This window comes from Lepidochelys kempii, chromosome 1, assembly GCF_965140285.1.
Source record: "Lepidochelys kempii isolate rLepKem1 chromosome 1, rLepKem1.hap1, whole genome shotgun sequence".
In the NCBI taxonomy this organism is placed as follows: domain Eukaryota; kingdom Metazoa; phylum Chordata; order Testudines; family Cheloniidae; genus Lepidochelys; species Lepidochelys kempii.
Genome location: NC_136380.1, coordinates 157,449,032 through 157,455,031, shown reverse-complemented (window position 1 = coordinate 157,455,031; position 6,000 = coordinate 157,449,032).

Sequence of the window (6,000 nt, the reverse complement as noted above, 5' to 3'; positions counted from 1 at the left end):
TATTTCTAACACTTCCTGTAACAGTTGCCAGTGGAGAACGCAGCTTCTCCAAGCTGCAGTTAATAAAAACATGTCTACGCTCCACAATGACACAGGAGAGGCTGGTTGGCCTTGCAACCATCTCAGTAGAGCATGAGCTGGCCCAAACTGTGGACCTTCAGGAAGCAGTTCAAATCTTTGCAACCAAGAAGGCACGGAAAGCACCACTTTGATTATTCAAACAGATAAAAATGTCAGTGTTTACTATGCAGAGAAGAAAAGTTACATTTGCTGTTCAGGCATTTGAAAGTTAAGTGTTACTTAAAATTTTGAACAAGGCGTTTTAAGTTCTCCTTTATTGGGGTAGGTAGCAGAGCAGTACCATGAGAGGAGTAGAAGAGGAAGAAGGCAGGAATTGAGACCTTTCAAAGTTTTGGCCCAAGCGAGGGGACGTGGGGGTGTCATTTGAGCTCCCTGCCTCAGGTGCCAAAATGTTTTGGGCCGGCCCTGACTAGCCAGACATCTGTTGAGAAAATAGCATGACAGGGCACAGATTATCCAACATGTTCTTGGAATGCACCGGAGACAACTTTTTATTACAGAAGGTGAAGAAAGTGACTAGGGAAGAGGCTGTTTTAGATTTGATTCTGAAAAATAAAGGAGGAACTGGTTGAGAATTTGAAGGTGGGTGAAAGTGATCATGAAATAATAAAGTTTATGATTCTAAGGAATGGTCCAATGGAAAAGAGCAGAATAAAAAGGCAGACTTTAGCAAACTCACAGAATTAGTAGGTAAGCTCCCAAAGGGAAGCAAGTCTAAGGGAAAAATGAATTCAGGAGAGTTGGCAGTTTTTAAAAGAGACAGGTTAAATACACAAGAGCAAACTATCCCACTGTGTAGGAAATGTAGGAAGTATGGTAAAAGACCACTCAGGCTTAATGAGGACATCTTCCATGACCTGAAACTCAGAAAAGAGTCATACAAAAAGTGGAAACTAGGCCAAATTATGAAGGATGAATATAAAAAAACATCACAAGCATATAGGAACATGTAGACAAACCCCTTGTCTACACAGGGAGTTTACTGCTCACGTAGTTGTAGTGCATTAGCTGGTGCTCAGTACATAAGCCACAAAGAAAGCATACACATGGACTCCTGTTTCCTTTTTCAATCCACATCATTCAGTACACATGACAGGGACTTTGAACAAAGGATGGTCGCAGCATTCTGGGTGGGAATCCCCTGGTCCTTTGCTTCGCTGCTGGGCTTTGTGCATTCTAGGATTTTTCTCATGGTACGTTATGGGATCCATAGTGGTAGCCTGGTAAAAGCCAGTAGACTTCTGGGACTTGAGGACAAACTCCAAAACTCCCACGATTCTGTATGTGTCGTTCCATAGTTCCTCTCTTTCTGAGCAAGTCAGCACCATTTTGAGAGGAAGTGCTGTTTTCAGACTTCCATCAGCCAGCATGGACAAAACAATGCTCTGTATCGTGATGCTGACAATGGCAAATATTCAGAGGCTCTTGGGGGTTTGAGATCTCAGCGCCGGCTGGCTTTGGATTTAGATTTTAGTTGTCCCACTGCCAAGCAGTTTCTGATGCTGCAGCAGCCGCTGCGCCAGCAGCAGCGAGAGGAGGAGGAAGATATTGAACAACTGCTCCGCTCCTGCACAAACTTTTCTTGGAACAGCTTCCTACAGTGAAGCATGATTTCTGGACTCAGAAAACAAGCAGTGACTGGGGGGGGAGGGGGGGAGGAAGGATTCTTCTGCAGGCCTGGGATAATTGGTACCAAAATGTTAGGATGACAAAGGCCATTTCCCCAGAGATCTGTGCTGAGCTCACCCCGGAGCTGCAGCAGCAGCACACAACATGTAAGCTCCCACCACCAGTCAGAAATGGGTCATCATGGCCATCTGGTAGCTGGCCACCCTGGCTGCTACTGGTCTGTGGCTAGCCAATTTGGGCAGGTCGATTGTTGGGCCTGTTGTGATGCAGGTGTGTGCTACTGTGCAAAAGGTGCTGATGCAGCAGGTCATAAAGCTTGGCAGTGCTCAGGAGGTTACTGGTGGCTTTGCATGCGTGGAGTTCCCAAACTGTATTGGAGCAATTGGTGGGACCCATGTGCTCTTTATTTGCCCTCCACACCAGGCCTCAGAGTTTATAAACAGAAAGGCGTGTTTCTCCACAGTGCTCCCAAGCCTGGTTGATCACCATGGCAGCTTCACAAACATTAGGGTAGGATGGCCTGGAAAGGTCCATGGTACTAGGATCTTTTGGAACTCACGTCTCTTTGCCTTAATGAATATTGAAAGATTTGTCCCCAGGAACACTATGGAGATTAATGGTGTTGTGATGACTCCTGTCATTCTGGGAGATCCAGTTTATCCTCTGCTTCCATCTCTGATAAAGCCATTTATAGGGCAGCTGGATAGAAAAAAGGAACCGTTTAACTATTGCCTGAGTGGCTGCAGAAGGACAGTGGAGCATATGTTTGGCCGTTGAAAGGTAGATGGCGCAGTCCCAAAACAAGGCTATAGGTTGCAGAGCACGACTTGCCTCAGATAACGGCATGGTGTATTTTGCACAGTATCTGTGAGAGCAAGGGAGAGAGCCTTCATGCTGGGTGGGAAGCTGAGGTGCAGAGGCTTGCTGGGCAGTATGAGCAGCAGCCACCATGGTGCTCGTTGGAAAGTGCCAACCGCTAGGACCCAAAATATTAGGGAGGCCTTTTGTCCTTACTTTGGGGGAAGGGCCTGAAAATGTTTTTCTGGCTGTCAGTTGTAATTCTGGGGGTTTTATTTAATTTGTTGAACTATACGTATTGGAGATGCTTGTATGAATTTTTTAAAACTTAATCCAGTGCTGTTGTGTGAAATGTGGGGGTCTTTTTCATGCACTGGAGATGCTTTAGGTACTGTACTTGTTTAATGTTTTCTGTGGTAAATCTGAAAGGTTCTCACAATCATATTTTCTGCATGCATTTTACTAGCACGGTTTGTACAGCAAACAACTTAACAGATACAACTTAAAAGTGATGATGTTCAACTGTGGAATATTTACAAACAGTGCAATGGGGAGGGGGCAGCACACTCTCACTTCTGGTCACAGGCATGTGTGGTGGAGTGCCATGGGAGAAAGGCCTCTCCTGCATTAGAGGGCTCGAATGAGCTTGGATCCCATGCACTGCTGTTCTTGCTGCTCTGGAGTGGGAATGTCCTAGGGGGTGTTGCAGAGGAGCTGGATAGTAATTCCTTCTGCACCTCTTTAGGCAGTCTTATTTCTCAGTGATGTACACTGATGCCAGTTACTAGATGGCAGAGAACGGGTTTATTCAAAGAGGCAAAGGGCAGACCAGCAACATACGCTGTGATGTTATTCACCAAGATGGTTCCCCTAGAAGCATGGCAGGAATGGAAAGAGATCTCGAGCTATCTCAGCACCAGTGATCAGGCTGCCTTACTATGGAAAATTGAACACTTTGTTTATCTTAAATGATCTCCTCTGCTGACACACAGAAAGTACAGAGAAAATGGATCCAGTTTTGCATTGATTGTTGAAACCTGAACGGCTCCCAGTCTTTTTCTGTGCAGTATCTATACCTATGAAGTGTTGTTATGCAACATTTGCCTATTTGATTGCAATAATGAAAAGGGTACTTGATATACCTCAGCTGGGTGCCTTAAAAGCTTTACGGCCATGCAATCCCTATCACTACGTGTATATCATGTAAACTGTGCAAAACTAACTTAACCTTGTTTTCTCTAGTGAAACTTTTAAACTTTGCACTTCTCCATGGTTTGATAACTTGAATCTGCTGTGTGAAGTGAGGGCGGGGGGAGGTTGTGACTGTGGCATGGGGATGCCATCTTGAGCATGCCATCAGGGGCAGGGGAGTGGAAAGGAGGAGCAACAGTGGTCAGCTAGGAGAGATGCAGGCCCAGAAAAGGGAAGAACCAGGCGGGTTTGGGGTGCGTGTGTGCCCTCCACGGCATGGGCTTGTAAACAATCAAACATTTGGGGCATCAGAATGGGTGAGTTAGAAGCTGAACACTTGGCCTAGTCACTATTTCGAAAATGTGGGCAGGGAGGGAGGAAGGGAAGGGGACAGCACTGGGTAAGGCAGAGAGGCAGCAGCTAGAAGCTTAGAAAGGCTTCTACTTCACATACACCAAAAATGGCAGGCACTGGGAACAACAGTAACTGTAGCTGTAAAGCATGATGATGATGATGATAATAATTAATAATCAATTACAAATTAAGATACTTACATATTGAGGACCCCTGGAAAGGATCATCAGCCTATGTCCCAGGCTTGGCTTTGGGTTGGGAATTCAACTGGGTTTGTAAGTGGGTGCCCTCAGGGTCTTGTGTGGAGAAGACATCCTGGCTGTTTGTGGTGATCTCCTCCTCAGAGCGCAGGTATTCTAAGGGTCCACAGTCTGTTCAGTGGTTGCGGCTACAGTGTCAACATTGTCTACACATGTGTGCGGTGCGGCAGTGGCACTGGAATGCGTTACCTAGGGAGGTGGTAGAATCTCCTTCCTTAGAAGTTTTTAAGGTCAGGCTTGACAAAGCCCTGGCTGGGATGATTTAATTGGGGATTGGTCCTGCTTTGAGCAGGGGGTTGGACTAGATGACCTCCTGAGGTCCCTTCCAACCCTGATATTCTATGATTCTATGCCTGGAAAAAATCCTGTCCAGCTCCTCATAAAATGGACAGGTCACAGGGGCACTGTTGGAGGTTCAGTTTGTGTCCCTGGTCTTTGTATAAGGGTTAGTGAGCTCTTAGTTCTTGGTGCAGCACCGTATCCCAGCTCTGACCCTTTATGGCCATCTGCTGAGCAATATCCATGAACGCATCTTTGGTGCAGTGGTTGCTGACGAGAGTTTGCTGCATTGTCACTTCTCCCCAGGTGGCAAGGGTACCAAGGATCCCTGTATGACTCCAAGCAGCTGCATGAGGCACGGTGTAATGCCACTCTAATCATTCCATTGGAACACTGATATATTCAAATATAGAAGCAAATTGACCGATCCTGGCCCCACGCCAGCTTTTAAATGGAGAAGGTGACATCTGCATCATGGATATAAAGGCCATTTCAATGCACGCAAACTCAAGTTAATGTGTAGTAAACCTGCTGTGAGAAAGGAGACTCAGGTTACGGTGCATTCAGAATGCTTCATTTTATGCAGCCTAGTTAGTCCTGTGTCTGCACCTTGTCTGAATGAGATGGTGCAGTCGCTGCATACTTTATCCAGTGTCTTAGATTGAGGCATGAATTAGACCTAACTAAGGGTATGTCTACACTACGAAATTAGGTCGAATTTATAGAAGTCGGTTTTTTTGAAATCTGTTTTATATATTCGAGTGTGTGTGTCCCCACAGAAAATGCTCTAAAGTGCATTAAGTGCATTAACTCGGCGGAGCGCTTCCACAGTACCGAGGCAAGCGTCGACTTCTGGAGCGTTGCACTGTGGGTAGCTATCCCACAGTTCCCGCAGTCTCCGCTGCCCATTGGAATTCTGGGTTGAGATCCCAATGCCTGATGCGGCAAAAAACATTGTCGCAGGTGGTTCTGGGTACATGTCGTCAGGACCCCGTTCCCACCCTCCCTCCCCCCGTGAAAGCAAGGGCAGACAATCATTTCGCGCCTTTTTTGTCTGCTGCCAGCCAAAGATGTAAAGGATCGATGGAGTGGGTCAGAACAAGACATAGACCAGATTTGTTTTGGACTCATTTTCCTCCTCCCCTGTCTAGATCACACTGCAGTCAGTCACAGAGAAGGCGCAGCGAGGTTAATCTAGCCATGTATCAATCAGAGGCGAGGCTAACCTCCTTGTTCCAATAAGAACGATAACTTTGGTGCACCATTTCTTATTGGAACCCTCCGTGCAGTCCTGCCTGAAATACTCCTTGATGTACAGGCACACCCTTTGTTGATTTTAGCTCCCTGAAGCCAACCCTGTAAGCCGTGTCGTCAGTCGCCCCTCCCTCCGTCAGAGCAACGGCAGACA